Here is a 12,188-nt window from a genome sequence, read left to right as displayed (position 1 = left end):
GGTAATGGTAATGGTAATGCTAATGCTAATGCTAATGCTAATGCTAATGCTAATGCTAATGCTAATGTTAATGTTAATGTTAATGCTAATGCAAATGGTTTTATTTCATTTGAACATGCATCAGATTTCAATTGAGTGCATCCCATAATCAGTTCACAGTTCCACATGTCCAAAAGGAGTAGGAAGAAGCAAAGCTTATCAAATCCTACCCCTCCATCTGGTACTTTTACAATCAGTAACTGTTACATTTGTTCACTTCCTGCTTTCCTAATGTAGTTTAATTTTTTTTTATTTATTTTAGTCACGTACCGAAGTAGGAGGTGATATGAGCATCCAATGCCATAATGGGTACCATAGTAAGTGTCAATATAGTGATATACGTATATAGCACATCATGACTGGTTCAAGACTCTTCATCCTTGTATTTAGCAAACATCAACTGCTTGTATTGTTTCTTGAATTCGCTCATTGTTGTGCATTGTTTGATTTCCTTACTCAATCCATTCCATAGTTTGATTCCATATACTGAAATGCTATGGCTAGCATAACGTAGTCCTAGCATAGAAGTGTTTCAAATGTACTTCTTCCCTGAGATCATATTTCTCCTCTCTTGTAGAGAAGTATTGGATGACATTTTTAGCTAATTGGTTATTTTTAGCCTTATGCATTATTTTAGCTGTTTGAAGATGAACTATATCAGCAAGTTGAAGTATTTGTGATTTTAGAAATAAGGAGTTAGTATGTTCTCTGTAGGCGGCATTATGAATTATCCTTACTGACCTTTTTTGCAGTACATTTACTGAGTGAAGATTGCTTTTATAGTTATTAGCCCATATTTCCACACAATAAGTAAGATATGGTAGAACCAGAGAGCAATAAAGAGTGTGGAGTGATTTCTGATTGAGAACAAATTTTGTTTTGTTCAATATTGAAATATTTCTGGCCACCTTATGTTGTATATTTGTAATATGAGGTTTCCAGCTCATATTTTCATCAATTGTGATCCCAGAAATTTATTTTCCTTCACCCTTTCAATGTCCACACCGTCTATTTGTATTTGCTGGTACGTGTCCTTTCTGCTGTTACCAAACAGCATGATTTTAGTTTTACTTAGGTTCAAACCATCATCAAACCATCTTTTTAATATGACCATTTCTGTCACGATGTGGGCGTCACCCTCTCGTGACGGCTCCTTTAGTTTCCTTCCTTGCCTCTGTTCCGGTTTTCATGCCCTTGTTTTGGTAACTACTTCCTTTCTTGTTCCCTTCTGCTTTCTCTCTGACTCATTTCACACACCTGTCTCTAATTTCCACACTCCCTATTTAGTTGAGGTGTGTGCTCTTTCGTCTGTGGCTTCATTGTCTTTGTGTTTGGTTTGCCTGTAGTTGCTGTCTACATAGCTTAAGCGCCATTAAATTCCTTTTACGTACATTTTTGGTCCTGCTCTCTGCATCCTGGGGTCGCATCGCTAAGCTCGCAAGCCCGCTCGTGACAATTTCTTCTCTGACCTTTCTAATGATTTTGTCTGTAAGCGTGTTTAGCACGCAGGCCTCACAGCTAGGAGACCAAAGTTCAATTCCACCCTCGACCATCTCTGTGTGGAGTTTGCATGTTCTCCCCGTGCTTGCGTGGGTTTTCTCTGGGTACTCCGGTTTCCTCCCACATTCCAAAAACATGCTAGGTTAATTGGCCACTCCAAATTGTCCATAGGTATGAATGTGAGTGTGAATGGTTGTTTGTCTATATGTGCCCTGGGATTGGCTGGCCACCAGTCCAGGGTGTACCCCGCCTCTCGCCCAAAGACAGCTGGGATAGGCTCCAGCACACCTCGCGACCCTTGTGAGGATAAGCGGTAGAAAATGAATGAATGAATGAATGTAAAATAATTACAATTATTTATTTATTTATTAAAAGGTTTTGCACAATGAATGCATGCGCTCTATGTTATAACAGCAGACGTAGGTACAATAGCGTCCCCACACACAGGCTGACACTTTATAACTTTATTCTGACCTCAACACATCAACAGCAGTGATACCTTCTCATTGTCCCAAGGTTAAAGTATGTTCGGAAAGCCCAGAAAACACATATATACTCAAAACGTGAATTAAGCTGAAATCACATGGTGTCTTTGAAATGTTCTGCAACTAAGAGAGTAGTGTTGGGCAATACATTTTCGACATGTGTGGTATCTTTTAGCTTGAGGTTAATTTTCAGTTCATTTGGAGCAGTTGCATTCTGTACATAAAAATAGAAAATACATAAACAAATAGGATGTACATACACTACATATTTTTACACATGCATACTTTATTTAATAGGGGTGGGGCCAAATACAGTGTTCAGACGGCATAAATAATGGCTTTTTTCAAATAATTAATTAAAATAAATACTTTGTAAAATATTTCTATTGGGAAACAATTAAACCATATCGTGTAATGAGTGACTGGTGTTCAGCAGTTGGGGGCGGGGACAGAGCGACAGAGCAGTCTGCCTGGCCTTTACAAGTGGCTGCTTCACACAACAACGAAGGAGGCTCAACTTAGTTGCATCCGTATTTTGCTTTGTAAACGTACTACCTTTCACCGCAACTGGGTTTCAGATGCAGTTTTCAACTATCAGTAATAGCGGAGTTTGACCGGGAGATTATTCCCTTTCGCTGCATTTAGTTGCTTTTTACCTCTGCGGTTGGACATTCTCCTGTTGCCTCTGTTAGCATTAGCTTGGTAACATTAAGGCTGTTGACAGTGTAACTTTGACATTGGCTTTAAACCAATAAGTAAGTAAGGCTAGGGAACTTATGTAGAATTGTATGCACTTCTGGGTGGTATTTGGCACCTTTAGTGTGGGGTTAACTGTTCCCTGAGGTCATATTTCTTCTCTCTTGTAGATAGATGTATTGTATGGCATTATTGGGTAATAGGTTATTAGCTTTATGCATTATTTTAGCTGTTTGAAATTTGACATAATCAGTGAATTTTAACATTTGTGATTTTAGAAATAAACGATTTATATGTTCTTCACATGCAGCATTATGGATCATCCTCACTGATATTTTTTGCAGTACATTCAGCGAGTGAAGGTTGCTTTTGTAGTTATTTCCCATGTCTCCACACAATAAGTTAGATATGGTACAACCGAGCAGTAAAGAATATCAAGTGATTTGATGAAGAACAAACTTTGCCTTATTCAATCTTGCCACCTTATGTTGTAAATTTGTGGCGTGAGAGTTCCAGCATCCGTTATGATCCCCAGAAAAGTATTTTCAATCACCCTGTCAGTTAGTATGCCAATTAACCTAGCATGTTTTTGGAATGTGGGAGGAAACCGGAGTACCCGGAGAAAACCCACGCATGCACGGGGAGAACATGCAAACTCCACACAGAGATGACCGAGGGTGGAATTGAACTTGGATCTCCTAGCTGTGAGGCCTGAGCGCTAACCACTCGTCCGCTTATGTGTATTTGCTCTTTCTAACCCCTCACCTCCTTCCTCAGTCTGAAATAAAATTCTGGTTCACCACAAACTTCATCAAACTTAACGGCGACAAAACTGAATTTATTTTAATTGGAACAAAATCACTACGTCACTCCCTCACTATCCAATGCTGCATCCATCCTTATCCACAGCCTGGTCACATCACGTGTTGACCAATGGAATTCACTGCTTTTTGGCCTCCCCCAGAAGGCCCTCCATTAACCTCAACAGGTCCAGAGGTCTGCTGATTTTAACCAGAACTTCATTTGACCACATCACCACCATCCTACAGCAACTTCATTGTCTCCCGGTCCAGCAGAGAATAAACTACAAACTCCTTCTACATACCTTCAAGGCCTTACACAACTTCAACCCTCCACTTTGTCTCAGATCCTCCTCTTCTGTTCACCTTACTGTGCCCTCTGCCCACTTCAGCACCATGGGGACCAGAGCTTTCAGCTGCTCTGCATCCAAACTGTGGGACTCATACCCATCCGAAATCCGAAATACTGATTCACTGCATCTTCATATCAAAACTCAAAACTCATCTATTCAAAAGTGCATACTCACTTTGACATGTCTATGTTGTTTTATTCTGTGTCATGGACAGTGTCCTTGGGTTTTTAGAAAGGTACGTTTAAATTTCATGTATTATTATCATTACTATTGTGCATTAGCCAGGGCTCTACATTAAAAACCAAAATGACTTGCCCATAGGGAATCCTTAAGGTGAGAACTACTTGCCCGAACTTGCCCCATGTAAAATGAAAAGACTGCCATAATGATATCATCTAATTTTTTGTGGCATCACATGAGAATCTCAAACAAATAAAATAATAAAATAAATAATACCTTACACATCGTAGTCGTAGTAAGCAGTGATATTTATAAGTTGTGCACCACAAAGAAACATTATTGAATAGACACATTTGTGTACTAGTAATGTGTTTGTAATACAGAAAAAAAGCTCAATGGTCAAACAATAATTTGTGAAGCAAAGGTGAGAAAAACACACAGAGAAATGGAAGCGCTAGATTTTGTAGCTTGTGCAAAATCAGCACTTGGTATTGGATCTAATGGGTGGTGTTTCATTGTGACCACTTCAAATTGTCACAGCAATGTGATTCACTCACCTGTGCCATCATTTGATTTGCTGCCGCTAATAAAATACTTGTTTAGGAGGCACTGGTTCATCACTTTTTGCTGTTTCCTTCAGAATTAGACGATGTTGGCAGCGACGCCATGATGGATGTTTTCGTAGTCAAACGATCGCTGATTGGTCGATCGCGAACAACGGGTGTGGGTAAAACGCTGATTGTGGATTACGGACCGCGGTCTAAATAAACGATTCTGATTGGTCCATTGCAAGGATTGCTTTGCAAATTACTACCGGAATTACGCAGTCTGTGTTTTACCAACACCCAACAAGAACCGCTTTAAAAAAAACTCTTGGCAGTATGGCATGCCAAAGTGTACTTGCCCGACGGGAATATCACTGATTAGATTTACTTGCCCCAATTTTGTTTTAACTTGCCCCGGGCCATTGGTACATCGTTATTGTCGAGCCCTGATAGCTATGTTTTGTTTTACTTAGGATCAAGGATGATCTATTTTTGTTTGGGCTGTCAAAGTTCCCTTTAACGGCGGCAAATTTTATGATGAGCAATTAACTTGCACGCCTCCTGTTTGACCCTCGCCCCCCACTGCAGTTTGATTGAAGCACGGTTACTCTATAGCCACAAGCTGGAACAAATATTGATGGGAAATGGAGAAAGAAAAGAGTATTTAGATTGGTAAAGTTAGCTTCAAAGCCCTGGCAGATGGCTCTTGTAGCAAGACCAAAGTTATTTGTATCTATTGTCGCTGTGTTTGACTCATGGATTACATCACATGGCAGAGACTGAAGCAGTGCAGATATTATTATTTTATGTAGGAAATATGCTGCCGCTAATTGCCTGCTTAGGTGAAAAAGTACTGGTTGAAGAATGTGTGTGTTTGTGTAAACTGCCTGCTGATATGGAAAAGTACTGGAATGTGTGTGCTCACCACAAGAATGACTCCCATCCTGACCTTGAAGGACAAGCACTCTCCCTACCCTTTTGTTTAATAAAAAAGGACAAGCGCTAGAGAGACGGTGTGAGACGCTTGCATACGAGCTGGACTCCAGCTCGTGATCCAACCCTCTCCCTGGCGCGCCATCCGTTAAAGACAATCTACGCGTTGTTTTATTCTGCCTTTATTCCACTCATCCCTCAGGTTATTTGTACAAGTATAATAGTAGTTTAGACCTGACATTTTAATATACTGTGTGTCTTACCTTGGCATAAGAGTGCCCCAATTGACCAGTGCTTTTTCACATTTTTACATCTCTCTGGTGATGTTTTCATTGAACTGCCAGCTAAATTGAAGTTCCAGCTGCTATTGACAGGCTGTCAATGTGATGACTGTGGCTGAAGTCCAGTGTTTTGCTAGCGTTAGCGATTTAGCATGCAACTACCACAATGATGCACATTATCATTAAATCTTAGCTTTATGCATTCCCACATAGTATCAGCTTTCGGGAGCAAGTATGAGGTGAAAGGAAAAGGGGGGAAACACATCCAAATACAGGGTGACCCAAAAAGATGCATACCCATGAAAATTTCAATTGTGACTTTGATTAAAAAGCTATTTATTTCAAATTACAACCACGCATTATTCCGTTTATGGAAGACCATTCACCAGAGTTTCAGCTATTTCTGTCAATTTTTAGTCAATTTATGGCTTTCCTAAGATGTGTTCCAAATGTCCACCATTCCGTTGCAAGCAAACCTGTACTCGTCTGACAAAGTTGTCAATCACTTTTACACACTCCTCTTTCGGGATGGCTTTTGCTGTGATGGCAGTTTTCAGTTCCTCAATTGTTTGTGGATTTCCCTGGTATACATTGTCTTTGAGGAAACCCCACAGATAAAAATCTGGGGGGTTAAGATCTGGTGAGTGCGGGGCCCATTCCACATCGCATCTTCTGCTTATGAGTCTCTCTTCCCCCTGTGGCTTTAGAACATAAGTTCACTACAGTCCCATGCTCTCTGAACTTCGTAACCCAACTAACAATCGTTGATTTTGGTAGAAAGTTGCGACAATGGAAACGTTTTCGAAGCTGAATCTGTACACTCTGGTATGATTTTGTCGCAAAATAGATCTCCAGGGAGAATATCTTCTGCTGATTTGTCCAAGACATTTTTGGGGCAACTATAGCTGAAAACGATCATCCATAGGTTCACCTTTCACATCCTGCAACAGAAAAGACATTCGTTAAAAAATTTATTTTTTATCAAATAAAATATGGGTACGCATCTTTTTGGGTCACCCTGTACATCCAATATACAATATTGTTGATGTGCTCTCATTTGATTTTGTTTGTTAAAATGTTATGATTTATTTGTTCATTTTGGTATCACGTGACTGTGATTAGGGAATTGCCCACATGCTCTAATTAATATAAAACAGGTGAGCCCGTGTGTGCGGGTGCTTCACTCAGCACTGAACAACGTGTGCCGTGTGTTATGTGTGTTTAACGTTGGGTAAAAGAACTCTGCTAACAGGTTATGGGCCCAGTTGAATCCCATAACACAAAGTTTGAAAGTCGGTGAAAGGTGAAAGTCGCAACTTGTACCGCGTGCACCTGAGAGCTAAAGGTATGAACAGAAAGGAAAGGGAAACAGCGAGTAGCCGCTGGGCGAGGCTCATTTTTGACGGTGACGAGAAAAACTACGAAATATGGGAAACCAAGTTTTTAGGCCATCTGTGTCTTCAAGGATTGAAAGACACAATCTTGAACGAGCCCGACGATGCAGACGAAGAAGACGATGGGAAAAACGCTGAGGTTTACGCGGAGCTCATTCAGTTTTTGGACGACAAAAGCCTATCACTGGTGATGCGTGAAGCCGCAGATGATGGACGCGGTGCGCTGAAGATTCTCCGTGAGTACTATGCTGGAAAAGGAAAGCCCAGAATAATTAACTTGTATACAGAGTTAACCTCACTGCAGAAGTCGCCAACCGAGGATGTCACAAAGTATGTTATCAGAGCAGAGACTGCGATTACAGCCCTGAGAAACGCAGGTGAAGCGCTCAGTGATGGACTTTTAATAGCAATGGTGCTGAAGGGGTTACCAGAGACATTTAAACCTTTTGCCATACATGTAACCCAGAGTGAAGCCAAAATTACTTTTGCTGAGTTTAAGACAAAACTCCGAAGTTATGAGGATGTTGAAAACATGCACGCAACTGTGTCTGAGGACAATGTCATGAAGGCAAGAACACAGTTTGGCACAAAGTGCGCGCCCGCCGGAGTAAAGGACAGCAATTATATGGAGGTTGTATGTTACAAGTGTGGTGCAAGTGGACACATTGCCAGATCCTGTTCGCGCAGACGATGGTGCCATCACTGCAAAAGCAACACACACAACAGTGCCAGCTGCAGACAAAACAAGCAGCGGGATGACGTGCGTAAAGCAGCCGACGAGACTGGGGGCAAAGAGTATGCATTTCGGATATGCGACTCTGAAGAACCAGCGCTGGATGTCAAGAGGAAAGGCCTGATGGTGGATGCAGGTGCGACGTCTCACATAATCACAGACATCGCAAAGTTCAAGAAGTTTGACAGCAGTTTCCAAGCCTGGACTCACTGCGTGGAGCTGGCTGACGGCTCCAGATGCAAAGGAGTGGCCAAGCGCAGAGGTGTCGCGGAGGTGTGGCTCATTGACAGCGGGGGCAGGAGCTTCCGAACAACGCTGAGGGGTGCCTTATACATCCCAACGTATCCACAAGATATCTTTTCAGTGAAAGCTGCCACTTCCAGCGGAGCCACTCTGACCCTCAGTGGGAAGAAAAATGTGCTGCTGCACAGAGACGGTACCAAATTCCCCATACACGTACACAACAAACTTTATTATCTGCACACTTCAGAAAACATGTGTAAGACTAATGACCAGTGTAAGAAAAGCCTTGATTTGCAGAGTTGGCATGAAATCTTAGGTCATTGCAATTTTGCAGATATAATGAAATTGAAAAATGTTGTAGGTGGAATGGAAATTAAGAATGACGGTAACAAACCTGTTTCACAGTGTGAAGTATGCATTCAAGGGAAGTTTGTCCAAACTAGAAACAGAGGGCCAGATGTGAGTGCTAAAGCACCTCTGGACATGGTACACACTGACTTAGCGGGTCCTATAGATCCAGTGTCTAAAGATGGTCATAAATATGCACTTTCTTTCACAGATGATTACTCTAGTGCAATTTTTGTTTACTTTTTGAAACACAAAAGTGACACTGTACAAGCAACAGAAAAATTCATTGCTGATGTGGCGCCCTATGGCAAAATAAAAGAGTACACATCCAGAGAGTTCCAAGCATTAATGTGCAAGATGGGTATTAGGCATGAGACTTCCGCTCCATATTCTCCACACCAAAATGGTACAGCGGAACGCAATTGGAGAACCCTGTTTGAAATGGCCAGGTGTATGCTAATAGAGAGCAAGCTGCCAAAGATGTTGTGGACCTATGCTGTCCAAACAGCTGCTGTGGTGAGAAATAGGTGCTTCAATAGACGTACAAAACAGACACCTTACTACATGTTAACAGGCAGACAGCCAAATATTGCCAGAATGCAGAAATTTGGACAAGTGTGTTATGCTTACAAACAACAAAAAGGAAAGTTGGACTCTAAATGTGAGAGGGCCATTTTTATTGGATATGATAAAAATAGTCCGGTCTACATGGTGTACTATCCCAGCATCAGAAAAGTACAAAAACACAGACTTGTAGAGTTTGTAGTTAAAAAGAATGAGGAGGTACTGGATGCAGATGATGATTTTGACATTCAAAATGAGAGAAAATGTGTGACAAGCCCACTAGCTAACCCACAAGTGATAGAAAGTCAGGAAGTGTTCACAAACAATGAAGCAGATGTGAAAGACGAACAAAATGCTCAAACAGTGAAGTTAGAAAATGAAGAAGGTAAACAGGAAGAATACAAACCTGCTGAGAAACGTTATCCTGATAGGGAGAGAAGAAAGCCTGACTATTATGGTGATCATGCATGTGTTTTTGAGGAGGATATTACTAATATTGACTACTGTTACAGACTCCTGTGTAATGTTCCTCAAACATACACAGAAGCAATCACTTCAGTTAATGCAAAACAATGGGTTGATGCTATGGATGAAGAAATGCAGTCACTACAAGACAATGTAACTTTTACCTTGACCACTCTTCCCAAGGGTAAAGATGTAATGGGGGGTAAATGGGTTTATGCAATGAAAAAGAACACTGATGGATCAGACAAGTACAAAGCCCGATATGTAGCCAGAGGGTTTAGCCAAAAGAAAGGTGTAAACTATGATGAAACTTTCTCCCCTACAGCTAATATGACCAGTGTCCGGGTATTAGCACAGAAAGCAGCACAGGAGCAGCTAGTTGTTCACCAGATGGATGTAAAAACTGCTTATCTTCATGCACCAATCGAGTGTGAAATCTACATTGAACAACCTGAAGGTTATGAAGTTGTATCAAAAGAAGGTGACAAATTAGTGTGCAAACTAGAAAAATCCCTGTACGGTCTAAAACAGTGAGGACGCAACTGGAATAAGATGTTGCATGATTATTTGTGTGAGATGAAATTTGTACAGAACCCAGCCGATCATTGTGTTTATAGCAAAATTACTGAACAAGAAAAAGTGCACATAATCATATGGGTAGATGATTTGATTATTGCTGCCAATGATGATGATGTCTTACAATGTGTTAAAGAAATGTTGAAACTCAAGTTCAGAATGACTGTTCACGTGACTGTGATTAGGGAATTGCCCACATGTTCTAATTAATATAAAACAGGTGAGCCCGTGTGTGCGGGTGCTTCACTCAGCACTGAACAACGTGTGCCGTGTGTTATGTGTGTTTAACGTTGGGTAAAAGAACTCTGCTAACAAATATAATGATTACTTTCTCTGTATTTCAATGTGTTTTAAAAAGAAATGCAATGACATTAGGTTTGCAATTTGGATGAAATGTTTTATGACTCTCGCCCCGTGTTTTAGGTATTTTTCTATTTGTACATTTACTCACATACATTTATAACTTAAAACCAGTATCATAAATAAACTAATCTTATTTTGAGCTGACACATATAAACAAAAACATGTTTGTGTGAGAGGTCTCACTTGCTCACATTTTGTATTTGCTGAACGTTTGTGGGTGAGTTTAAGAGCTAATATGCTAATAATAAATAAAAATAGTCAAACAAAAATATGCTTGCTGACTGTGTTTTTTAAATAATGGCCCAAAGTTCCCAAATTGATATCCCTTTACAAACAATTTGATGTAATTATCCTTGTAGTTGCACATCAAGTTGTTAACCACAAAGAGATTTCCCCTACTTATTGTAGATAAAAACTTATTTCTGTGAGTAAATGCGATTAATATTGACTTAATTGTGGACACAATGCGATTAATCGCGGTCAAATATTTTAATTGATTGACAGCCTTAATTTTTATCAAACCATCTTTTTATATGGCTATTTCATCTGTGACTTTTTAAATTAACTATTGTGTGCTGGCAGTATAATATATAAAATATATTATTTGTTCATATAATGCACACAGAACGATGAGCAACGCAGTGTTTGTTTCCCTTCTTTGTGTCAGAACAAGACCAAGTATTCAGTGTGCTGTTCATTTGATGATGCATTGAGGTATAGTAACCTCGAATTTGAGGGAATGGACTTTCAGACATCAACCAAAGAACGGGGTGACAAGGTGAGATGAATCTGGAATCTGGTTAAAGAAGCAGTCTAATTGTCAACAGTGTTGAAGTGACCTGGCCAGCACTCCTGATTCTGAAGGTCCTGGGCAGATTGGATCAACATGGCTCGACATAGACACTGAAATCTGATTGGACAAACACATCCAACACATATTCAAAGTAGTGTAACCAAGAGACATGTTACAAAATTAAGATATTTGACTGTTTCATGGAACAAATGTAGGCCAGTGCTTCTGGTGGTGTTTAGGCCAGCAGAGAAGGCCTGGCTAAGATACAAGCAGTTATTTTAGTCACACCCCAGCCTCATAAATCATACTGGTATGGTAAGACATTCTCCATGAACCAGGAAGTATTCTGCTAACAGACACATTCGAATTATACATGGCCATGAAAACAACGGAATGGTGGTCTGTGGGAGTTTTTCATTGTATTTTTATGCTCAGCCTTGGTGGACATTTGTGCTCTATCTTTGTGATATTGATATATTGAGGAGAAGCTATATTGAAGCAAGATGACAGCACAACAACCTCCAATAGAAGTGTGACTAAGACAACAGACATTTGCATAGCGGCGTGAGAATTTTAATACTCAGGCGGATAGCACACCAGCACTTTTCCACTGTGGCCTCAAATGAGTTTCCTTTTCTCACCTTGAACCACCATACACCTCCACCCGCCCTTTCCTCACACTTGTTTTGACGAACGTTCATTCTCCTCCTCCTCGCACAGAGGAAGTGCAAGCAGCCCATCATAAAGTGGGACTATTTCTGCTTGCTGCTCATGACTGATGTCTGGCTGTGCTGACATGACTTCCCATGTTTCACAATCCATGTACTCCTTGCACCGAAAACATGAGTGGCGTAGCCCATCATCACATGACACCTCCAGAAATATACACCAATCAAA

At 40.6% G+C, this 12,188-nt stretch overlaps 1 protein-coding gene across 1 annotated transcript in view; it reads right to left on the bottom strand.

The window, feature by feature from the left end:
* The window catches only part of LOC131132043 (GRB2-associated-binding protein 3), a 59,290-nt gene that overhangs the window by 27,490 nt on the left and 19,612 nt on the right, over positions 1-12,188 (bottom strand).

Source organism: Doryrhamphus excisus, linkage group LG1, assembly GCF_037039965.1.
Source record: "Doryrhamphus excisus strain RoL-2023G ecotype Guam linkage group LG1, RoL_Dexc_Guam_v1.1, whole genome shotgun sequence".
In the NCBI taxonomy this organism is placed as follows: domain Eukaryota; kingdom Metazoa; phylum Chordata; class Actinopteri; order Syngnathiformes; family Syngnathidae; genus Doryrhamphus; species Doryrhamphus excisus.
Note: the sequence above shows the minus strand (reverse complement) of the source record. Positions and strands in the feature narration are given on the sequence as shown.